The sequence below is a fragment of the Chionomys nivalis genome, chromosome 4 (genome assembly GCF_950005125.1).
Source record: "Chionomys nivalis chromosome 4, mChiNiv1.1, whole genome shotgun sequence".
NCBI lineage: Eukaryota > Metazoa > Chordata > Mammalia > Rodentia > Cricetidae > Chionomys > Chionomys nivalis.
Genome location: NC_080089.1, coordinates 88,129,578 through 88,156,666, shown reverse-complemented (window position 1 = coordinate 88,156,666; position 27,089 = coordinate 88,129,578).

Genomic DNA, 27,089 nt, shown 5'->3' with positions numbered 1-27,089 from the left:
CAGAGAAACCAAAGCTTTAGGTATGCATTTTTTTTCCCATAATCTTAGTAGTATTTGTGAACCTGAGGAGCTTCACTGGGTGAGTTGTACATTGGATTGAAATGAGGAGATTGGCCCCCGACAAGAACCTCGTGATTTGGAAAATAACAGTTCATGTTATCATCCATAGTGAACGAAATTACACTGTGACATTTTAGAGTTGATATTGGGAGCCTATGAGCACTTCGCTGTTTACAATGACAATAGTTTTTCTCAAATGCATTCAAAGATTTGCTTTGAACTACAAAAATCTATTAATGATGTTGGTCCAAACTTTTCTCTGGACCTTATTTTTTTTAAGATTTATTTTATTTTTAATAATGTGGGCTTGGGGAAGGGACATATGTATCTGGGTGCAGGTGCCCAAAGAGCCCAGAAGAAGGTTTCTGACGTGCTGGAGATAAGAGTTACAGCTGGTGTGAAGCGCCCCACGTGAGTGCTGGGAAACAAACATATTCATCTGCAAGAGTAGTTAATCTTCAGGGCGTGGTGACTCACGCCTTTAGTCCAATCACTCTGGAGGCAGAGATGGGTGGATCTCTGTGAGTTTGAGGTCAGCCTGGTCTACAGAGTGAGTTCCAGGATAGCCAGGGCTGTTACAAAGCGAAATCCTGTCTTGAAAAACCAAAAAAGGAAAAACAAACAACAAACCGGATCGTAAGTTCACAGTTGCCCTGACACCTTTTAAAACAGAAACTTCTGAGAACCTAGAGTGTCTCTGGCACAAGAAGGAAGATACCAAAGGACACAGGGGAAAACACAAATTACTGAAGGAACCAAATTGTCTCACAAAATCTCCCTCCCTCCCTCCATCCCTCCCTCCTTCCCTCCCTCCCTCCCTCCCTCTCTCCTTCCCTCCCTCTCTCTCCTCTCTTTCCCCTTTTTTTTCTCTCCCCCCTCTCTCTTTCTATCTCTGTCTCTCTCCCCACCCCCTAAATTTTTCTCAGCACTTTGATGTTTTTTTGTTGTTTTTTCAATGCTTGTTTTTGGTATGCGTGTGAATCAAATTACTTTGCCATGGTTTTGTTGTTACTGTTGTTTTGGTGCGTGTGGGCATGTGTGTGTACGCGTGCACGCATGGAGGGTATAGATGGTTGGCATTGTGTCTTTTCCTCAAGTGCTCTCTGCACTGTATATTTGGGATGGGTCTTTCACTGTACCTAGAACATACCATTTACCTAGCCGGGCTGAGCAGCATCTTCCTAGCTCTACTTTCCCATGCTGGATTGCAGGCATGCCTGCGTGTTTTCTTGGTGCTAGACACCCAAATTCGGGTTCTCTTGTTTGTACAGGAAACTCTTTACCAACCAAACCATCTCCTCTACCCTTCATCATTCCTAAGACCAACATAAACGGAAATCAGAACACTTTTGTTCTGACATGTACAAAGACTATCCATCTATATTTCCCCTTTTTGTCCTTAAAAGAAACAGGCACATATAAATAAATCATAATTCAATAGCGGAAAAAAAAAGCCTATTGGTAATGTGGGATATAATTGCAAACAGTTCAAAGGATGATTAAAAAAATAAATGTGCTCATCCCATCCTCTCAGCGGCCGTGTCCCCCACAGTCCAGGGCTTTCAGCTCACTATCAACCTCCAGTCTATTCTTGGTTGTGGATTCCCCTGTGCTCTTTGTGCACTTTAAGTTTAATTTTGCATTTAAAAACTCAATTGACTCATCTGTTAAGCATTAAGCAGCTCCCTTTTGAGCCACAGGGGGAGCCCTGGGAAAACCCACAGCTGCTAGAACATGGAAAATGGGTTTAAAAAACAAAACCGTTTTGGAACTTTAAAGCATTTTAGCAGCCGTGAATTTCCCAGTTCTTACCCCCCAAATGGTTCATCTGTTTAACTTTTATCTGGTATTAGAAAGCACAAACCAGAGCACTAAATAGCCCTCAAATGAGTTTTTGCTTAGTACAAAATGAAAGTAAGAGCTAAGCGAGCCATGTGGGAAGATCTCTAAGAGGGCTATGGCCTGAAATACCTTCAAGCATATTCTTCCTGCAGTCACAGACACAGTTCTGAAGCTCAGTCATGCCTGCCGAAGTTTAACTTTTCTTTTATTCCCTTAGACATCCACCCCACACACACTCCGAAGGGAAGGAAAACTCTAAAACAAATAGCAAATCCCAGAGTATAAATAAATAACAGTAACAATGATGCAAAGTTAATAGGCTGAAGATATTAATGAAATGCTCAATCAGGATTTTCAGTTTTGCAATGAATAGGCATTGACTGAAAAATTCATGGTTTCTTGCAGTTGGATAGGCTCTAGATAAATGTGAGTTCCTTTTTTTATATGTGTCCCCCAAATCTCTCCTCACCAGCCCAAAAAAAGTTTCACTGTGTTATAGCTCCAAGCCCTCATTAGAGGAAAATTATTTGCATCATTATAAGATACTCTTTTTAAAATAAAAGTATTTTTGATGAATGTTGACTATAAAGTAATCATTTACTGTTGATAATTAATACATGGACACATAATAGAAGGCAGGACTAGATTATGATTGCCTTGAATGAAGAGGATGAGCAGTAGGCATTGGAATCCAAGCTTGCAGGTGGAACCTGCAATAAGAAATTTAGTGTAATTCAGGAAGACTGACAAAGGTTCTAAGTTATAGAAGTGAAGAAAGATGTCCATGAGGAGTTTCAAACCAAACTTTATCCTGGTTTGGATAAACCAGGTATGGGAGGGAAACCCAGGTGGTTAAATAGAAATGATCTCAAGGAATTTAGCCAAATGTCAATGAAATCCTTTTTTTCAGTTTTGGCTTTACCCCAGATGAGGCTCACTGAATTCTCCTATATAATTTACATTTTTAAACTTATATACACTTTATTCTAAATTTGTTGAATAATTGCAATCTAGAACAAAATTCATCTAATATACTTCATTCTATCATTCAATGGCTGACCCAAGAATAAAACTAACAGTTTCTGATAATAGTCTAATTGTTACAATGGGACACCCACAGGATTTAGGTCTTAATTAGGATTAGATAGGGTCCTTGTGAAAAATGTTTTCATAGAAAATTTTCTGTGCATTCTAAAATAAATATACTTCCAAAGTTCTCAAGTTCCATTTATTTCATTTTCTTCCTTTTACCATTCTTTAATTTCTCTTATGTTTCTATGAACTGTATGTATATCTGAATAGTTCTAGACAAAGATATGAAGTCATAGTGGAAGCATATGGATTTACATATGCCCAAGCCAAACAATTATGAAGAAAAAAATGTATACTTTAGTTTAAAAGTATCAGAAAGGGAACCAGAGAGATGACTCGGTGATTAAGATCAAACATTAAATCTCTACCGTATATACAAATTACCATCTAGAACATTCAGGTTTGCTTCACAGTGACCCCAACAGGCAGCTTACAACCACATGCCACTCTCAATCCAGGGAGTCTGCTGCCTTCTTCTGTCCTCTATGCGTTCCTCTATGGGTTCCTGAGTGCATGAGTGTACATACACATACGCAGACTCATGTACATGTACACTAAAAAGGAGAGGGGAGGAGAGAGAGGAAAGATGTCAATTTTCTTTTTTTCTAAAATCAAATAGTCAAATTTCAAACAGAGATGATTAATGATAAAAACATATCTATGTACAGAAGAGGAGATTATCCACCATTTTGCTATATTCTTTTCTTTTTGCCATAGGGGAAACATTTATTAAATATCTACTATATATGCTATTGAATGAATAAAAAGTATTGTAAATCGAGGGAGAATGCAGGTGAGTCACTTTTGTGTGACCAACTCTTTCTGTTTATTTCATGTCATCTGAGACAGAACTGCTGTTCCAAGATTGAAGAAAGAGCATTTAGTACACATACTGATCAAAGAAGAATAAAATATAGTGTACGGATGAGAGACTAAGTTAAAAATTGCAGCGAGCTCCTACCCTAGATACACTACATCTTCTTCTTTGTAAATGAATTGAATCCATTTTAATGAAGATACCAGTCAACACAATACTTACTTTGAAATCTTTGATTTGTATTATGTATTTTATGTTGCAAGTTTTCCTTTGGATGTCAGATGATCTATGGTTATTGATTTATATTTATAAACAAGGCAAGAGAAAGTCAAGTTGAAAAAGTGCAGGACCTACAATAAGTTCTGAATTTGGTAGGATCTAATTTTGGGTGAACAATTGTAGGCCCATATTTCGGTATGGCACAAGAGCCATTAGCCCCGTCTGAGCTGATCACGTAACTCTGCAGACAAACTGTCTCTGTTTAACAATAGCCAGGATGTGCTGCTCCTAGTTTCTTTTGTTAGAATGTGGATTACCTGAGAAGAGATGTTGGTTGAAGCTGATGACTTGAGAGTTAAGAGGTTTGGTGCTTCCTCCCTTTGTAATTTGGAGGATGTCTTATAGAGATGCTAATTCATGGCCTACCTGACTGCTAGATGTGGATGTGACTTGAGCTCAGGCACCTGGTTGCCTAGGAGACAGCCTAATGTGTTTTTCCTGCTCAATTGAGGGGGATATATAAGATGTTTGGAGAATAAAGAGAGTTCTGGCCTTTTTCCATGATGACCGTGTAAGCTGTGACAGTTTTATTCCTCGCAACTCCGTTTCAGCCAGGTTAGGGAATCTGTGTTGGACCCACATGGGCTAAGACATAATGGCGCCCAACGTGGGGAACCACTGAATCCCGAGATTAAAGACAACATGGTGCTGACCACTGAACCCCCAGATTAAAGACAACGTGGTGCTGACTACTGAACCCTAAGACAAATGCCAGAGGAATAAGTATGAAAAGGAACGTGGTGCCTACCGCCGAACTCCATGACCTGGGAGAAAGGACAACATGAGAGAGACAGTAAATGCTGATCGCTGGATCCCAGAGGGAAACCGGACAAAGGATGGAGGAGAACCGTGAGGCTGATCGGTGCTCCCCAAAAAGCAAGGAAGAGGTGACCAGATGTGAGGAAGAAATCGGTGGATGCAAGGACAACGGACCTGAGGACAGCTTAGCTGACAACTGCGCCGCAGAAGGAACAGAAAGAAAACGGCTCCAGGAGGAATCCAGTAACCCAGCCCACAGAGAGGAGCCTGATCTGGACCTGAAATTCACAGCGCTGCAAGGAGACTTTGGACAAAGAGATCCTGCTGAGATGAGTTGACTGCAGTGTCTGCTGCTGGCTGTGGTGTAAAACCTGTTGCTTCAGAACTAAGATACAAACTGAGCATTTGAGTGTTCTCGGTTTATGGGACAGGATTCATTTTGAATAAAATATTAAACCTAAGAACTAAGACCTAAGCTTTCCCCTCAGGGAAAGATGCAAAATACAATTTCTGTGTGATTATTTCAGGCCAAAAAAATGAACAAGTGGCTCTCCTTACAATACAACCGTAAGGTGATTTTTAAAGTTATATTTTAATTATTCTTTTAGTCTTTCCTACAATGTACTTTGGCCAGATCAACCCTTTACTCTTCTCATTAACCCATCTCAGATCCACCCTCAACTACCTATCCTCAGAACTTTATGTCCTCTTTTCCTATTTTAACTTTTTGTTTAATAAGTCATTGACTTCATTGTGCACTGTCCATAGACTTCTGGATGTGAAACTACACAGTGAAGCCTGACCAACACACCAGGATGATGTGGGATGTTCTTTTGTATATGTGTTGCTTTTATTGTCTAATGAATAAAGCTGTTTTGGCCAATGACTTATCAGAGTAAAGCCAGGTGGGAAATCAGAATAGAGATGTATATAGAGAGAAGGCAGAAACAGAAAGTTGCCATATAGCTGTGGAAGGAGGACACTGGAAACTTACCTGTAGGCCACAGGCTCAGGGTGATACACAGATTGATAGAAATGGGTTAATTTAAGATATAAGAGCTACTTAGAATTATAGTTAAGTTATTGGCCAAACAGAGTTGTAATTAATTAGTTTATTAATTACTTTTTATGTGATTATTTGAGTATGGGAGGCCAGGAAACATAAGAGAAGTTTCCTCTTACAAATGGCACCAATGTGAGACAACTATATCCACATAAATCCTAAGAGAGCTTAGGAAGGTTTTCTAGACTCAAAAGAACAGAGATAAGCATGGTTTCTTGGTGATAGCATTTTCTCAGGTGGGCTCTATTTGCTAGAGGCAAGCAGAAGCAAGATTCCTTTACAAGAAGGCCTCTTAACTTAGCATAAGCAGCAAAACCTGTGTGACTCCTTTAAGAGCCAACTTCCTGGTTCCTGATGGTCCTGTTATAGAGCACTTAAATAGGGTCCATGAGCAGCATGTTACAAATTGCTTAATGATAACATAGACCAGCTACATACATCTCTGGAGCTGGGGAGGTGAGCAAGGCTTGCAGGGACAGTAAACATACCTCCATCATGTTGAATGGGGTAGAGAACACCAGGGAAGGCCACAGAGTTGATCCAAGCCACACAACCTTAGCATTTTAAAAAAATATAAATAAAGGTGTTCCTGGTCAGAAAATGATTATAGATATACAATAAAGGCAGATTCTAAAGGTCTCTGAAGATTTGATACCTATCTAACTGAAATAAATCTCTATATATCTATAAAATCTAACAAGATTACAAACTTCACTAGTATAGATGACTATCCATTATCCTGTATTTCTTAATTATACGTTACATTTTTAAATGAGCTACACAAACACAATATCTTAATCAAGAGCAGAAATATACCTATAACAAAATTGACTTTAAATTCATATCAATAGACCAAGATCCACACCAATGCTAATCTCTATAACATGTCTCCATTTAAATGTAAACAAACATTTATAAACAATATTTGAAAATTTGGGCATAGTTCTCTCCAAACTGCTTCCTGCTTTTTGTTGAGCCAAGTAATTTTGGGGGGTATTCACAATGACCTTTAAGAAGGTCTTGATTCATCAAACCACATTAGCCTGGAAGGAATCAACAGGTTCTTACCCTCTGTGGAAACAACAGAAGAACGTTTTTTTTTTTTTCCAAAATAACATCTCCTTAGACCCAAATTTTGAAATCAAGATACCTTTAAAATATATATGTTGGTTTAGCTTAGCAGCCCATATGATGAAATGTCTCTCTCTACTTAGCTCATTCACAGTCAAAAAATTAATAGAAGACACATGTATTTTCCATATTTATGTGGCTTATTTTTCTATACTCCTTTAATCTATGATTGTCTGTACTCTGTCTCTTTAAAGACTTTGTTTTATTTTTTAAAACAATTTACTTCTTTTTATAACTGTCTGTATTCTTTTTCTTCTCTCTCCTAAGCCTATGTACATTTATCTAACACTGTGACCCATTTAGCCGATTATTTCTGTCTGAGTCTGTCCTATTGTATATATCTGAAATCCTTTTCTGACAGGAGCACTTCTTAAAATGGAAAGTGGCATGACTAGGAATAAGGTTGCTTTGCCTTTTGGCTCCACCCAGTCTAATATGGCGGAGGTCTATTCACTTCCTATAAGACTGCCTCATGAGAGCCTCATTTACGTTCTTAACTCTGGTAACCAGTTGGCTCATTTGCCACCAAATAATTTGCAGCATGCTCCCCACAAACCCTATTCAAGTGCTTGGCCTCCTGAAAGAGCCAGAGTTTGTGCTGGTAGCATGGACCAGGAAGCTGCTGCCATTTCAAAAACCTTGCAGGTTTTTTTTCCTGCCACATGCTACCAGCAAACCGAGGCCATCCAGGAAAAAAAAATGCTGGTTTCCAAAAAGCCAGGCTTAACATTGTTCTTTGGTATCTAGAATTCCTTTCCAAGCTTTCTCATGTTTTACGTGGATGTAGTCAGCCCCACATTTAAGAGCCAGTTTGATGGGGGAGGCAACAAAGACAGGTGATCACATATTTCATGTCTAATGAGCAAAAACTTTCAATTAAAATGTTTTCAGGGCTGATGAGATGGCTCACTGATGACTTGTTGGGTAAAAGCACTTGCTACCAAGTTCAGTCTGCAGATCTCACATGGTGGGAGGTATAAATGGACTCTACCAAGGTATACTGTGACCACATGTGTTCTGTGATACACACACACTCTCTTTCTCTCTCTTCCCAAAAACATAAAACATGAAACATAAAACAATGAAAACCATGGACTGTTTCTGTAGGGAACCTGAGATAGATTTTACTATCCAGACCATGGACTGCTTCTGTAGCAGACCTGGGTTAGGTTTTACTATCCAGACCATGGACTGCTTCTGTAGAGAACCTGGGTAGGTCTTACTATCCATGTCGAGTGGCTCACAACTTTCTTCATCTTCAGAGGATCTAATGTTATCTCCTGACCTCCATAGACACCTGCATTCATGTGCACCCACACACATGTATGCATGATTTAATAAAACATGAACATGTATTTAAAAGTGAAACTAATTTCTTTCTTAGGCATTTACCTCAGAAAAAAATCAATTTATGCACAAAACAAACGAACCCAAAAGAACAAAAACCAACCCATAAATGAATGTTTAGATCAGTTCTGGAATAGTCCTGTCCTAGAACACACAAATATACCTCTTGATTCTCTGTATGCATGCTCTGTTTGTACATATCAGTGGAAATATTAAGTAGAATAGTTGCATGAGTTTATCACGTTGAGATGGTATCTGGATGGAAGGAATTTAAAATTCTAGTGGAATTTAAAATAGTTTAAGTTGAGTTTATATATCAAGGTGAGAATAAATGAGTTTACCTAAAGAAAAAATCAAGCCCCTGGGAAAATTTTAAAAATAACTCTATTTTTTTTTATTTTCAGGTACATCAATAACATTGAAACTATTCCAATATCCAATAAATTACTAAACATTGTAAAACACCCTTTTTTACATAATTTTATCTCCAACAGATTAACTATATCAAAGGTTTCCTCTTTAAATAAGTTAATGATGTCTACCTCTCTCAGTGTAAGAAAGCTTAATACAAAGGACAAAACTATTGTTTAAGAATATTACATTAGGTCTCTTTATCGTGTGTACCTCCCTCCCATCTCAGCTCCTTACTATTTGATACTGCTGCCTGCCTCTCTAATAGCCCCCTTGTTTTTATTTTAAAATCCTCTCTTGTTTAAACCTCCCTTTAACCAATTCTTCGCCTCTAAAATACTAAAAGATAGTTGAGTAGATGAAATAGATTCCTTTCAATGATGAAAAAGAAGTCCCAGAATTTCTACAACTGAACAATGAATGAGAAACATGGAGGGTGAGTGAATTCTGTGGGGGAGGAAACAACACAGTGATCGCTTGTCCTTCAAGTAGGACTTTGATACTTAGGACATTTCAGGATGAAAAGAAATTCTGTCCTGTTGACTGCTGCTGAGGCCAGCACTGAAAATAGCCTTTGGATTTGGTGACACCAATAATAGTTACGTCAGTAGCATGATGCTGAGAGAGGTCACAGGAGAGAGAAGGTAGGGAGGAAAAGTTATGAAGAATGTATGTCTCCCAAGGGAGACGTCGTCTGGGGCTGCTTGTTTGGTCCCGGCTGCCCAAATCAAAATAATCACATAGAAACTGTATTAATTAAAACACTGCTTAGCTGATCACTTAGGTATATTGCTAGCTAGCTCTTAGTATCTTAAATTAACCCATCTCTTTTGGTCTGCGCATCACCACGAGGTTATTGCCTGCCAGCAAGATTCCAACAGCCTCCTGCGGGCCTCTGTCTTCTTCGGGAGTTACATGGCCTTCTCCTGACTCCACCTTCTTTTCTCCTCTATCTCTGTTTAGAATTCCTACTTTGCTCTATTCTGCGCTGCTATAGGCCCAAAGCAGATTCTTTATTAACCAATGGTAATAAAACATATTTACATCGTCCAGAGGGAAAACCCACATCTGAGACTGGCTTTGTAGGTCAGAATACAGGAAGGAACTGTGGATACCCTAGAGAGTTGCTGAGGCTGGTTATTGTTTTAAAATTTGTTTGACTGGTGAGTTTTTAAATATATCAAATGATCCACTGAGAATCATTATTAACTATGACTATGCAAATAGAAAATCTTCAACTCATGTTCACAGAAGAATATGTGGTGAATAGAATTTTGGGTATGAGAAAAGAGTTTAGACTGAAACTATTTGTTGTAGGTCAAAACAGGACCTGTGGAAAACAGAAGAACGGTGTAGGATGTTGTTTTGAAGATTTTAGGAATTTAAGAATATTATTCTTTATTTTGATTACTTTGTGTTGTGAATTTTTTTGCTGATATCGGTGTTTACATATTTGGAAATTATAAACTGTGATTAAAAAGAAAGCTGTAATTCTAAAGTTTTTATGTGACAAAGAGAAATAGTACAAGTATTTGTTGTACTATATCAGAAACAAGAAACAAAGGCTAGGATTCTAAAGTCTTTTATGTTGATCTCTATTTTATTTTGAACTTTAAAACCTGTTTTACATCAGACATGACAAAAAATGGAACTTAGAAACCATAAGAAGGAAATACATCCTGTTTTCTAGGGCTGGGATTTATTATAGAAGCAAACAGTTTTTGTTGAGGGTTTCCAATATAAGTAAAATGTTTTGATGTTAGCTCAACTTTATAGAGTGAAAAGTTTAGATTTTAGCAAGAAATTCTACTTAAAGAAATACAGATAAGATAATGTCCAAGAAGAAAAACTTTGAGGCAATGATTACTGATAGAACAAAAGAACAAGAAAATATCAAATTTAGCAAAATTGAAACATTAATTTAAGAACATTTTTTAAATTTGTATGAATTATTTATTCTTCATTTGCTGTGCTGGGGAATAGACTCAGGATCTTGCTTATACTAGGCAACTACTCTAACCCTGACCTATATTCCAAACCTCACACAAAATTATATTATGTTTTATTAATTTTTTTAACATTTATTTGGTTGTTTTGTGTGTGTGTGTGTGTGTGTGTGTGTGTGTGTGTGTGTGTGTGTAAGCAAGAGAAAAAGAGATCACTGGAAGTCAGAGGATAGGTGTGGCGGTCAGAAGACAACTTTCAGCAATCAGTTCTCTTCTTCCATCACGTGGGTTCCAGGGATTTAAACTCCTGTCATCAAATACTTGATGGCGAACACCTTTAGCTGTTTAGTCATCTTGCCAGTCCTAAAGATCATATTTACAAAAACAAAACAAAAAGAAGAATGTGTGGTAAATGTCAGAGAGTAAGCATTAAGTATGATAAACTAGTATATAGCTCATTTTGAATAAACATTCAGTTTGACTAAATTTTCAAATAATCTCCATCTTTTTTACGAAAAACTTAATATATTACCATCCTAGTTCCTGTTGCCACCAATTTGTACACTATCAATAGCATAATGCTATCAACCCTTTCCTGTCAAGGCTAAAAGTGTTCATTTAGCATTCGTTTCACTGGCTCTGGGGTAGTCATGATTCTAGTGAAGAGCAAACAACTTTGTTTCTATTGATCACTTAGCCTTGACACATGAGTCAGTATGAGGCACCATTTAACTAATTCTGCTCAAGTTCTTTCATCAAGCAATAACCTCAACTTAAGGGATGAATGTCTAGGAGGAAAAAGACAAGCCAATAGCCACTTACTCCAGAGCATACACAGTCTAATCCATTTGTGCAAATAACCTTTCTTTTGACTTGAGCAGAAGAAGTCAGTGAGAGGAGCACATGACTTCTTATTATCAGCCTATCACCAGAGCATTCAAAGTTTGTTTCAAGTCACAGTCTGCCTATTCCTACCCATGCCCCTCCTCCCAGTAATACTGCACAACTAATCTGTAAACAAGACAAAGGATAATGAGTCTAAACAACTCCACGTATGTATGTATAAACCTATATATGTATGTATAGTATAGCATATATGTACGTATATATGCTAGCATGTATAGTGTGTACGTGTGTGTGTGTGTTCTTTACAGGATAGATTTGGGTGCTTTGCGGGGATATTTTCATTGATCCTGTCTGGATGGAAGCAAAAGACTAGTCATCAGAACTCATGTAGGAAGTGAGCAAATGCTTTGAACTTGTGAATAAGACAAAATTAGCGTCTCTTAATTCCTCAGAAATTAGCTTGCACAAGATCTCAGAAAATTAGATCTCCGTTTTGTTTAGCTGAAACTATTTTAAATTTTCTATTGAGAGGAAAATGGGGAGAAGGAAAAAGGACAGTATTTGTGAAAAATTCTTTGTCTCTTTAAATGGATCCAAATATTTGAAAAACTTTGACACTAAAATGAATTTGAAAACTAATCATCTTTCATGTTAGAAAAGTTTAAATTGCCAGCTTAAGCCTGTTAAAATATTTTTTATTGCATTCTTAGTAATTTCCCATGGAAGCATTTCTAAAGGCTCAGCAAAACATTTACAATTTCATAAAAACCTTTTAAATTAATTTATAACTTAGCTATGAAGTCTTTTGGGGAGACTCAAAACAGTGGGTGACCTCATATCCATAATGTGTATGCTTAAATGTTTTATTACAACCAAGTGGATTAGGATGGAATTATTTAACTTTAGATATTCCATTTTATTTAACCACAATCTGGCCTTTTGCTTAAACGGATTTATTTCTATTTTGTACAATTCCTCATGTATGTTCTGCTTTACTTTATTATCAGCCACAGTGGCATGAAGAAGTGAATATAAGAAAATGCTGACCAATATAGTAATTGCCATTGGCATTTTACTGAATCATAATTTAGGATAATAAGTATTTTCTTATAAATGCCCTGGGTGAGATGGATTGTCTTGGCTCTTTGTGTACCCACTGATGCAATTTCTTGGTCCCCCTTTTTAAAATCTCGGGTTGTTATGGCAACCAATTGTGTGCAAGCATAACCTGGCAGCTCCTTGCCTCTGCAGCATACCTTTATTTTCCACCCTAAGGCATCTTAACATTTACCTTTGTCTACGTTTGTTTTCTATGAGTGCTTTATTGGCTCTATGTGTTTTTCCTGAGTTATATTTTAGTCATATTTGTGTGACCAGTCAGATCACACTGTAATTGCTCATTTCTAATTAGTATTCATTTGCACCTCTAACTGGCAACTTGGCCTGAGGGCTAAGTAAAGAAACCTTTTGAAAAAATTTTAAGTCTTCATTTCTAAAAGTTATTATCTGAAAAATCTGGCCTGAGTGATTTCTGGTTGGCAGTCTTCACTCTCATCCAGCAAAAGATCACATGGTCCTCTTTATGCAATTTCCATGGATACCAAAGATGTTCCATGTAACAAGATGTTCCCTGTACAATTGTAATGTAACTCTTCCGCCCCAGTTTTGGCTTCAGGTCACAGACGTATCAGTGGCTATTTCTCTGACATTTCATTGTGAGAATCTTTACCAAGTTGTATACTTTTGCAAAAGAGGTTAAGAGCAACATCTTTTCAACATTTATTCATTATCTGCCTCTGCTCTGAGGATGCAGAGCTTCATACAATTTACGTTTTTTCAATTTCCTCAGGAATTTTTCTGATACTCTTGGAAATGAACATGGAGCTAAGTGGAAGTCTTACAAAATCTCTAGCACAGGATACTCTCAGTGAATCTAAGGAGTGCTTTATCCTTCACTAAGGTTGTCATGACCCAAGAACAATATTCAGTATTTAGTACTCAGTGTCCATCAAACATCAGGAAATCTTTCCAAAAGTATTCATTAGTTTATCTCTGGCTTAAGTGTGAGCCTATAGTTAGCGCCTAAACCTATGCAAACAGGTCATCAATAATGACAAAGTATTCAAACATCTGAACCCATGTAAAATATTCTCCTTCAAATCACCACGAGTACCACGAGACTGATTGCCAAGTTCTGCTGCTGCTGTCTAAAGCAGCTCGGCTTCTTAAACTTAGCTATAACAGATTTTTGTGTTGACCCTGAGAAAAGCACTTTCCAATAGCTCCAGTGAAGTATAAAATGTTTCACCTCAAAGGTGCTAATCTCTTATTAATCATAGATTAATTTTCAGGCAGGTCTGATGAATACAGAGTTGTCTTAGTAATGCATAAGAGATTTCACTTCATTGGTTCTGATCTTTGTGACAAACATAGTTCTTCAGGCCCAGCCTCATCAAGATACAGGTCCTTAATCAAAATATAATATTAATATCTCATTCTTGACAAAGTTCTTGCTACCTTCTGAAATGAGAGGTTTTCTACTTTTATTTCATTTGCATATATTTTTCTTCTCTCTTTTTATGCTACAGATCCATTACATATATATTTTGACTTCCAATTCAGTGGGGTTTTTTATAAATGAGTGAGTCTCTGTTTCTTATAACTTCTTTTGGGCTCTTTTCCTTCTGTTTGCTTTGTTCTATTTCAATGTGTTAGATTTTGTTTTATCTTTTATATTATATTATTTCATAATACCTTAGCAGCCTTTTTTCTGAGAGAAAGGGGATGGATCCATATGAGGGGGAAAGAGATGAGGAATTGGTAGGAGGATAGAGAGGAGAAACTGTAATCAGAATATATTATATGAAATGAAAAAACTATTCTCAATAAAAGGAAAGTGCTAATTGTATATTTCTTTATAATCCTGAATGAAAAGGAAAGTTGGAATAAAAGGCATGAACCTATATAATTTTTTTAAGCTCTGAAACAACATTGAGACAAAGAACCTCCAAAGATACTATTGAGTTCCTTTTCTTTTGGCCATCTACTGCTAGGCAAGCAACCTACCCTTAAGAGTAGTTTGTTTCCCTGATGAGACTCCCTTGGAGAAAATTAAATTTTTATTTGCAAGTGGTTATTATTGGCTATTTCTTCTGGGTTAGGGACAGAGATATTGTTCACTTCTCCTTTCAGCCCTAGTACTTTATCTGGTGCAGACCTGTGCAGGCCCTGTGCATGCTGCCTCCGTCTCTATTAGTTCATGTGTGTGTCAGTGCTGCTGATTTAGAGGGCCTTATTTTCTCATAGCCTCTACTACCCCTAGCTTTTACACTCTTTGTTCCTGCTTTTCTGCAGGGATCCCTGAGTCCTGAAGGGAGGGATTTGTTGGGGACACACCTTTTAGAACTGAGTGTTTAAAGAACTCTCATTCTCTGCACAGAGTCTGGTTATGGATCTCTGAATTTATTTCTATCTGCTGCAGGAGGAAGCTTCTATGAAGATGGATGAATATAGCAGAATCTCATTAGGAGTCATTTCATTTCTATGTTGTTTTAAGAGGACAGTATCTTTTAGAACAGTAGTATTTGGATTTTATATTATTATTAATCTAAAGCAATAGAACATATTATATATATAAATATATATAGTGTGTGTGTGTGTTTGTGTGTGTGTGTGTGTGAATGACTTTGTTCAGCTAGTTCAGCAATGGCTGTCTATCAATAGAAGTTTCAAGATTCGAGGAATTGTTCAGTCCACACAGCTAGATGTCTCGACTGGTCTTCAGCATACACCAGAATCCCAGATAAGTAAACTTTAATGCAAGTGAAGGAATGGCTATCCCAACCAGAGTGGGAGAAGGCAGGCAAAGAGAGAACGAGCTACCTTCTTCCATGTCCTTTATATAGGCTGCCAGCAAAAGATATGGCACGTATTAAAGTTGGATCTTCCCACCTCAACAGAGCTAGATGAAATGTGTATCTTCCAACACCAAAGAAATAAGTTTTCCCACGTCAAAGCATTTAAGTAAGAAAAAGATATTCTCTCACAAGTGTTCCCAGCTATTTGGGTTTCAGTTATTTCTAGATGTAGTCAAGTTTCCAAGCAAGAATAGCCATCATACCTTGGGAGCTAGACTCTGCAGCCTTGGGTTTTTATTCACCTGAGCAGCAACAGTAATAGGTCCTTCTAGTGGAGTGAACTTTCTGTACAATCAGATATTGGTTGGTTCTTCCGTCAAGCTGTGTATCACCATTTTATTAGCATATCTTGGAGGCAAGACACCATCATCAACTGAAGCGTTTGGAAACAGGTTGTTTTATCTCTTTTGGTTACATATAAATTATTTCCCTGTATCAAAGATGCTATACTGTTGTCATGAAGGCGCTACATAGCCCCAGCTCAGCTTCTCGCTGTTCATTGAGTTGTGGAGGTGTTGTCTTTAGCAGTAAGGCTTTAGCATAAGTTTGTGAAAATCAATACATTATTTTAGCAACAACTTTGGTTGTTTACCAAGGTACAGTTTCTCATGGGACCCTATTGTTTAACAACTCAATTAGATGTAACCCATTTCTAGGACTGAAAGCTTCATTTGGGGACAAAAAATTTCCAACTGGACCTCTGCTATGTCCATTTTTTGATGATCTCATTTAGACTACTTTTATATATGTATATATTTTTAAGGAAACTTCTATTGAATTAGATTTCCATGCCACTGCTCAAAGGGCCCTTGATTTTATTTGCCTCTGCCTGTATTTATGTCCTCATCCTCCTGTTCTCTCTCCCTTCCCAGTTGATCCTCCTGCTCCAATATCTCCCATCCATTAATAACTATCAATTATATTTTCTTTTTCTAGGGAGCACTATATGTCTCCCCTAGTCCTTTGCTCTATTCATAACCTCTATGTTTCTATGGACTGTAGCTTGGTCGTCATTAACTTAGCAAATAATATCCACATGTAAGCAAATACATACAATATCTGTCTTTCTGAATCTGGGTTATCTCACTCAAGTTGGTTTTTTTCTAGTGCATCAACTTACCTGTGAATTCCATGATGTCAGTTTTTAAATGGCTGAGTGATATGCCATTGTGAAAATACCACATATTCTTCATTTGTTCTTTTAGGGACATATAGACTGTTTAAAATATCTAGCACTTATGAATAGAGCAGCAATGAAATGGTTGAACCAGTATCTGTGGTAGGATGAAGTGCCTTTTGGGTTTATGCCCAACAGTAGTATAGCTGGATCTTGAGGTAGATCAATTTCCATATTCTTGAGGAGTTTCCACACTGATTTCAATTGTGGCACTAAAGTGTGCAGTCCTGCCAGCAATGGCTGACTATTACCCTTCCTTGCATCCTCACCAGTATAAGCTGTCATTTGTTTTATTGATCACCATTTGGACTGGCATAAGATGAAATCTCAAATTAGTTTTGAATTGCATTTGTCTGATGACTAAGGATGTTGAACATTTAAATAATCTCAGACATTTGAGTTTTATCCTTTAAAAGTTCTCTCTTTATATCTGTACCAAATTTTAATTGGATTATTTGTTTTCTTGACATCAACTTTATTTAAAGATTTTTATGTATTTTGAATATTATTCCTCTATCACATGTGTAGTTGGTAAAAGTAATTTCCCATTCTATAGGCTGCTGCTTTGTCCAAATGATGGTTTCCTTGCCATGCAGGAGCTTTTGACTTCCATAAGGTGCCATTTATTAATTGTTGAAATTATTGCCTGTGCTAACAGTGTTCTGTTCATAGAGTCTTTTCCTGTTCCAGTGAGTTCAAGGCTATTCCTCTTTTTCTCCTCTATCAGGTTCACTGTGCCTGGTTTTATGCTGAATTCTTTGATCCATTTAAAATTCAGGTCTGCTCAGGGTTATAAGTGTGGATCTATTTGTATACGTATATATGCAGCCATTCAGTTTGACCAATACCATTTGTTAAAGATGCTATCTTTTTTTCCAGTGTGTGTTTCTAGACTCTTTATCATAATAAATAAATAAATCAGATGTCAATAGGTACATGAATTTGTCTGGGTCTTCAATTTGATTTTATTGATCAACATGTCTTCTTTTGTGCCAATACTAAGCTATTTATGTTATTATATCCCTGTAGTACAATTTGAGGTTAGGGATTGTTATATATATATATATATATATATATATATATATATATATATATACATATACATATATACATATATATAGTTATATAGTTATATATAGTTATATATAGTTATATATATATATAGTTATATATATATATATATATATATATATATATATATATAGCAATTCTCTTGGTATTCAAGATTGTTTTAGTTATCATGGGTTTTTGTGTTTCCATAAAAAAATTGTCCTTCCAAGATATGTGGAGATTTTTTTGACTTTTAATGGTGACTGCATTGGATCTGTAGAACGCTTTAGGTAGGATGACCATTATTACTATATTGATCATGCCGACTCATTAGCACACAAGGTCTTTAAATCTTCTGATATTTTCTTCAGTTTATTTTTTCAAAGACATACAGGTCTTTCACTTGAGCTACATGAATATATCCTATATTATTTGAGGCTATTATGAAAGTACTTTTTCCTTGGTTTCTTTCTCAGATAATTTGCTATTTTATATATGAGAGCTACTCATTTTTGTGGAATAATTTTATTTGCAGATATTTTGCTAAAAGTGTTTATCAGTTATAGGAGTTTCCCAATATAATTTTGGGGATTTTATGTATACTATCATATCATCTTTAAATAAAGATACCTTTAGTTCTTCTTTTTCCAAATTATGTTTCTTGATCTTCAGTTATCTTATTGCTCTAGCTAAGACTTCAAGTACTATATTGAATAGGTATGGAGAGAGTCGAAAAACTTGTTTGTTCCTGATTTTAGTGGAATCGCTTTCACTTTCTCTCCATTTAAGTTGATGTTGACTGTGAAATTGGCATAAACTGCCTCTATTATGTTGAGGTATGCCCTGTGTATTCCTAATCTCTGCATGACTTTTATCATGAAGGAGATTTGAATTGTGTCAAAGACTTTTTTCTGCATCTAATGAGATGATCACATGGTTTTTGTCTTTCAGTTTGCTTACATGGTACATTACATTTATAAAATTATGTGTGTGTTAAACCATCCCTATATCTCTGGAATAGAGCATACTTGGTTAAGGTAGATGACATTCTTTTTTATCATATTATATTTTATTTTGCTTTATTTTAAAAGGTAATTTATTTATTTATTTATTTTTATTTTTTTTTTATTGAAAAAAATTTCCACCTCCTCCCAGCCTCCCATTTCCCTCCCCTCCCCCAACTCCTCTCGCCCTCCCCCCATTCCTCTCCCCCTCCCTCTCCAGTCCAAAGAACAGTCAGGGTTCCCTGCCCTGTGGGAAGTCCAAGGTCCTCCCCCCTCCATCCAGGTCTAGGAAGGTGAGCATTCAAACTGGTTAGGCTCCCACAAAGCCAGTACATGCAGTAGGATCAAAAGCCAGTGCCATTGTCCTTGGCTTCTCATCAGCCCTTCTTGTCCGCCATGTTCAGAGAGTCCGGTTTTATCCCATGCTTTTTCAGACCCAGTCCAGCTGGCCTTGGTGAGCTCCCAATAGATCAGCCTCACTGTCTCAGTGGGTGGGTGCACCCCTCGCGGTCCTGACTTCCTTGCTCATGTTCTCCCTCCTTCTGTTTCTCATTTGGACCTTGGGAGCTCAGTCCATTGCTCCAATGTGGGTCTCTGTCTCTATCTCCATCCATCGCCAAATGAAGGTTCTATGGTGATACGCAAGATATTCATCAGTATGGCTATAGGATCGGGCCATTTCAGGTTCCCTCTCCTCACCTGCCCAAGGAACTAACTGGGGACATCTCCCTGGACACCTGGGAGCCCCTCTAGGTAGATGACATTCTTAATGTATTCTTAGATTTAGTTTGCAAGTATTTTGTTGAGAATTTTTGCATCAATATCCATGAGGGTAATTGGTCTTCAACTTTTTTTCTTTGTTGAGTCTTTGTGTGGTTTGGGTATCAAGGTACTTGTGGCCTCATGAAATAACTGGGTAATGTTCCTTCTGTTTCTTTTTGTTAGAATAATTTGAAGAGTATTGATGTTAACTTTTATTTGAAAGTCTGGTAGAATTCTAAGCTGAAACCGTCTAGCCCAACCTGGACAGTTTTTGATTGGGAGACTTTTAATGACTGCTTCTATTTTACTAGGTGTTATAAGCCTATTTAACTTATTTATCTAACTCTGATTATCTTTTGTAAGTTGCATATATTAAGGAAATTATTTCTTTTAGATTTTTCAATTTGCTGAAGTACAGGTTTTTAAATTATGACCCTATGAGCTCTAGATTTCCTTGGCATGTGCTGTAACATCATCCTTTCACTCTAATTTTGTTCATCTGAATCTTCTCCCTCTGTTTTTTAGTTAGTTTGATGAAGGATTTGTAAATCTCATTGATTTCATTAAAAAAAAAAAACCAAACAACTCTTTGTTTCATTGATTCTTTGTATTGTTGTTTTTGGTTTTTTATTTGTTTGTTTATAGTTTATTGATTTCAGTCCTGGGTTTCTTGCCATCTTTGTGTATGATTTCTTCTTTTTGTTCTAGAACTTTCAATTGTACTGTTAAATTACTAAATCTAATATCTCTTCATTTTGTAATCTATATGCTTAGTGTTACAACGTACCTCTTACAACTGCTTCCATCGTGTCCCATAAGTTTGGGTATACTGTGTATTCATTTTTATTCAAATCTAGAAAGTCTTTCATTTCTTTCTTTGTTTCTGTCTTGACTCAGTTTTTAATCAGTAGAGGGTTATTCAGTTTCCAAACTTTCAAATGTACTATTAAATTACTAAATATGAGATCTCTTCATTTTTTTTATCTAATGGCTTAGTATTACAATGTACTTCTCCAACCTAATGTGATGAATGGTCAATAAACAGGTGCTGGTATTAAAATCAAAGTTTATAGTAGGTGGAATAATACATGATAAAGGGAAATGGTATCATTTTCATTAAGTTTCTAGTTTTCTGGAGGGCTTATGACACATCAGTTTTCAAAGTCATTCAGAATTTCCGCTAAAATTAATAAATGTAAAGATTTCAATAGCAAATTGTGGGGGAAAATTTAGGTGCATGATTTAAGAGAAGGGACTTAATTGACATTCAAAATTTACTATTTATTATGAAACCAAACTGACCAAAATCATATACATATTGTCCTTGTTAGTTTAGAGGAATATATAAAAATACCATATTTCTGTTCTAGGAAGATCACCATAGAAGTGCTGGAAAATTTGAGTCCTCACAAGGGAAGACATCTGAATCTGCTGCTCATGCCCATGACAGTATCTTCATGTAGTGAAGGGGAGCCAACTTCCTAGCTATTACTCTCTGAGGGTACTATTTCCATTCATGGGGCCCTATCCTCATAAGCCAGTGACCTCCCAAACTTTCTACCTCAAAACATTATATCTGAACTTTATTTTTTAATTATAATTTAGAATACAAACATTATACCTAACTAACTCATTGACATAATAGTACACACATGGTTAATGGTACTAAAAATAAATTCCAACTGCATAACAGAGACCTTAAAATATAATGATGAATATAAAATATAATATAATTTTATCCCATGTTGGGATGGTTTTGGTTGTTGCTGAATATGCTTAACAAAATTAACTACCTATCAAAATAAAAGTAATAATATTATTTAATTAAGTCATCTGTAAAAATATGCATATTAGAATATACACAGTGTTAGCAAAACAAGGAAATACTTGAATGCTATATGGTAAATGTAAATATACACAGTATTATCTAAACAAAAAATACTTGACTACTATATGGTAGGTGAAGCTTTCAGAAACAATCATAAGCAATATAGGAATTGTCTAATTACAAAGAAGTTTAAACTTTCTAAATAGAAAAAAATGTACTCTAAATAAAATCTAAGACTGAGACAAAATATTTGTAATTTGTGTAAAAGCAGTAACTTTATTGATTAAAATTATAGAAGCACTCAAGTAAAATTTAACAGTGATGTGAACCAGTAAGTCATAGCAGAAGAGCTATTGGTTGGTAGATAAATTCATGAAAACATGTTTAACTTTACTACTAGTCAGGGGTATAAAAATATAAATAGTAAGGAAGGCCTAGTTATTGTGAATCACCATGTTGCCAAAAATATGCATGTCTGCATTTAATAATTCCCAGTGACAGCAGAGGAGATGTAGAAATGAGAGTGGATTGCAGAGGCTGAAGCATGAAATGCTATGACTCCTCTGGTATAGATTTGCTAGTATCTATTAAAATGAAATATATATGGTGATACATAGATAAACATATTCATAAATGTATAGGACAAATACACAGTACACTTCCCTTAATCAAGTAATTTCACTGTTTAGGAAATCCATCAAGCAGAAATAAAATTACAACTATACAAATAAATATGTATAAGGATATTTGTTATAATTATATAAATGCCAAAAATAAATCAGCAAACCATAATGTCAATTAATAGGAGACAAGTTTAATAAATTAAGATAAGTTCATGCTGAGAATTTCTATGAAATTATAGAAAAGGTATGAGCTTATTTATTATTCATTCAAAAAACATTTAACATATACCAACAATATTCATGTGCGATTTCAGGTATTAACATTAAAGCAAGTTTGAAAGTATATTTTTCATTGTCCTGAAGATGTAAAATAAAGAAATAAAGAGGGTTCAAACAGTGATAATGTACCAGGAATAAAATAAAGCATGAGGATAAGGTTTGAAAGTGATGTGTGGGTGAGTGTGGGTGAGCTGGGGCCTGAGGAAACAAAATAAGGTCTTTCAGAGAGCTTAAAAAAGACTATTCCAGACCAGGCAGGACAGGCCTTTCCTTAAGCTCTATCCAAGGATTCAGAATAAAGCAGAGATCACATATAAAAAGAAACACTGCATTTCTTGAGTTCTGAACACAATATCATTGCATTGAATTTTTTTTTAATTTAATTTTTCGCTCAAAAATGTTTGTCTTCAAGGAAAGCAACTTGACCACTGATAGCCTGGTAACCAGAGTCCTGGGTATTCGGGTCTTTTGTCATATTTGAACCAGTTCCATTTAGCTTTAATGAATTTTATGTTTTATTCATGTTGTTCCAAAAGATATTTTTTTTAAGTTGAAGAAAAACATAGGTAGTCAAAACTCATGAGATTCACTATTTTCTTCCACAGAGAAAACCTGGACAGAAAGACACCATGTGGCATTGCTACCTTCCTTTTGCTGTGACAGTATCATGACCAAGGCATTTAATTTGGGGCTCAACATTCCAGAGTCTTTGATCATATGACTGAAAGTATGACAGCAGGCAGGCAAGAAGGAGGTAGAGTCGAAGCTGAGAGTTTACACCTGATCTGGATGTGCTACCCCTGGGCTTACAGATCCCAGGTGGAAATCAGGGCAGGAACTCAAGACAGGAACCTAGAGGCAGGAACTAAAGCAGTGGCCATAAAGAAATGTTGCTTACGAGCTTGCTCCTCATGGCTTGCTCAGTCTGCTTTCTTACAGGCCAAGGATGGGACCACTCACAGTGAGATGGACCTTCTCATGTCAATGATCAATTAAGAAAACGCACATCCGGCTTGCTCACAAGCCAATCATTTGGGAGGTTTTTTTTCTTAATTAAGGTTTCTTCTTCCCCTATATTTGTCTAGCTTGCATCAAGGTGACATGAAACATAAACATAGCCAATATAGACATCTAGGTTAATTATACTTGCTAGTGCTTGTGAACATGAATATATAAGGATCTAAATTCTTTTGGGTATACATCCAGGAATGGTATAACTGGCATGATAGCATTGTGTTAAATATTAAATACTGTGTTAGTATTTTGAGTAACATGACTTACACTCCCACAAGCCGTGTAGATGGGTTCTCCTTTCTCCACATACGTGCCAGCATTTGATGTCTTTATATCTTTGATAATGCTCATTCTGACTCTAGTGAGAAAGAATTTGAAAGTAGTTCCGGTCTGCCTTTCCATAATGGCTTAAGGATATTGAAGAATCCTGTAAATGTTTATTACTCATTTTATTTCTTCTTTGAGAACTCTCGATTTAGTTTCATAGTTCATTTTTAAAATTTGAATAATTTGTATTGTTGTGCTTGGTTTTATGGATGCCTTCCACATTCTAGACCCTAATCTTGTTGATGTTTAGGACTTGAAATATAAGAACTTTATTTTGTTCCTGACATTAGTGGAATGCTTTGAGTTTTTCTCTGTTTAAGCATAATGTTTACAAGTCATGTTCACAAGCCTTTATTTTCTTGTGATCTTCAGTGTCTATCCCTAGCCACTCCATGACTTACATCGTGAGGAGACACTGGATTTTGCCAAAGGCATTTCTAGCAAATGATAAGATGATCATTTGATTTCTATGTTTGAATCCATATGTGGTGAATTGAATTTATTGATTTCCATTTGTTGCACTAATCCCTCATTGCTGCTGTGAATTAGGTTTCAAGGATTTAACTTGGAATTTTTGCACCAGTCTTAGTTACTTTTCTATCACCATGATAAAACACCATAGCAAGGTTACTTATAAAAGAAACTGTTTAATTGAATTTTAAGTTCTAAGTTAGAATCCATTACTGTTGACCACAGGCAAGGCATTGGTCACAGCTCAGATCTCGCATCTCGAATCACAAGAGGAGGCAGAGACTGGGACTAACATGAGTCTGAAATTTGAAAGCCAGTTTCCAGTGACATACCACCAAGGCCACATCTCCTAATCATTCCCAAACCATACCACTGACAATGACCATGTAATTCAAAGTTGTGAGCCCATGAGAGCCATTATTAATCAAACCACCATTTTCTGTTCCCTGACCCCCATAGGCTCATGAACATATATATCATAATGCAAATGAATTTATTACAACTTCAAAATTCCTCATAGTTTTTCAGCCACAACATGCTTTAAAAACATAAAGGTCAAAATTTCTTCTGAGACTCAAGGTATTTAATTTTATTTAGTTTACATTTAATTTTAATTCCCTGTAAAATCTAAAGCATGTGGCATATTCCAACACACAATGGCACAGAATGTACATTGCCATTCCAAAAGAGGAATCGGCATAGTGAGGAGCCGCTGGACCAAAGTAAGACCAATACCCAGAGAGCAAACTCAGAGTTCTATAGCTCCATGCCTGGTATCAAATGGCTTATATAGCTCTGTCTTTCTAGCTTTGCTGACAACATACACTCTCTCTCTCTCTCTCTCTCTCTCTCTCTCTCTCTCTCTCTCTCTCTCTCTCTATCTCTCTCTCTCTCTCTCTCTTTCTCTCCACATTCTACTCCCTATGTTCAGCTTTCTTTAGCAGCTATTTCAGTTCTTGAGGTCTCCAACGCAATCCAGATTTCACTTCCAAAACTTCACATAATAGCTGATCAGAGTCTTTGAGGCTTTCATGCAGAAACTGCCCGGCCATCCATCGCCTGGATTCCCAAACTATTTTAAACCATGGTGAAAGATTTTACCATGTAAACCTTTACTCAGATAGCCTTTAAATTCTCAAGTCGGAACCACGTGAGTAGCACTGCCAACTTTGACTGCCTACATGGCATGGAGCCTGCTCTCCTTGAAACATGTTTGCAAGATCTTTTCTTGGTTGTTGCTTTTTAGGAACTGAAAATTCCCTAGGACGTTTTATTTTAAAGTTGGAAGTTGAGCTGTACAGGGTCTTGCCCTAAGGGCATCTTTTCCTGTACTCCAATGCCCAGTTATTTCATCTCTTTATCTCTCTTTGTGCAAGCCTTGGCTCTAACTTTGTTTTCTAGATCTGAATTTCCTCAGTAAATTGTTAAATACGTATTCCCTTTGCCCCACTTTCTATTTTTTCATTGCAAACCTTCGTAAGATTGATTGCTAATAACTGTACAACAGATTTGATATCGGACTGTCCTGAAATCTTTGCAAAACAAATTAGTCTATTTCTTTTAGCTTTAGGCAAATTCTTAGGACAAGGACAGAAAGCAGCCACAGTATTTGCCAAATATCGCAAGACTATTCTCCAGTTTTATTGCTCCCTTCTGACACCTCTTAAATTGGGTCTCCACGGTTCCCCAAGCCCTCAGGGTTCCCACTAGAATGGCTGATTAAGCTTTGCTTACAGCATTCAACTGCTTTTCCAGTCCAACGTCCAGAATTTCTACTCTTCTCAAAAAAAGAAAAGCAAATAAACGAAACACCAGCTTTATCAGTCCTGCCACAGCAAGAGCCCACTCTTTGGTATTAGCTTCAGCCTTGCTTACTTTTCTATTACTATGATAAAAACACCATAACCAAGGCAATTTATAAAAGAAAGCACTTAATACGGTTTCAAATCATTATTCTGCAAGTGTAGACTCCTTTGTGCTTTACATTAGAAACTACAGTATGGTAGATTTCTTCAGAAATTTACCAGTGCATTGGGGCAATATCAGATGAATCAGTAAGGATTCGTTGATGGGAAAAAAAGAGGATTTTTAAAATTTCTGGTGATTAAACGTCTAGAATCTCGTTTGACCAACCTCATTCACATCTAGGTCCAGATCACCATATCTGATCCCTTGGCGTTTACACTCTCCCCTTTCCCTCTCATCCAGCCCCTTGTTCTTCTGCCTTTGCTATGTTGTTATTGCCCTTGAAGATTGTTTTTTTGCAGGTATATAATGCTACAAAATGATTTTGGAGTCATAATATATATGTATAAATTCCTAGGAAATTAGACCTAACAATGCAATAAAATTGTATAATAAGAATTTTATCATGCGATGGAATATTCACCATAACTTTTGACTTGTTCTGATTAACAAGTTTCTTAATGACTTTACTGCTTCCAGAAATCCTTCCTTCATATTTGGAGGAAAATTACTATTTAAATTTAACTCACATTTTTTTACATTTTAATGACATTAAAATTTACATCTTTTTAACATTTTCATGCAGGGTATTTTTTTCTGAAGAGATATTGTTTCCAATGAAAAAAATTTAAAATATAGAAATGAAAGAGAATGGCTGTTCTTTGTACAAGAAAATAATAGACTTGATCCATAAGCCACTGAGGGCACTTACAAGTTGTTTATAAAATACTTTTTAAGATTTGTTATTGTTTTATGTAAAATTTTTCATGCATGTATTTATGTATATTATGTGTGTGCTTGGTACCCTCTGAAACAGAAGAAATGGTCAGAGCCCCTGGAACTGGAGTTAAGGACTGTTGTGAACAGCCACATGTGTACCTTGGCCCTGCAAGAACAGCAACTAAACTATCTCTCTAGCTCCCGACACTTTTCTGTTTTGGTAAGTGTTTCTAAGTCTATCTGTCCATCTTCTCAGGCAGCTCTGAGTCTTCAGGACAGAGAGCATAACCAGTGGCCTCTGCAGAGTCATGCTAATGAGGATGACCCTGACCTCCTGAAAACAACGCGCTGACCTGCTG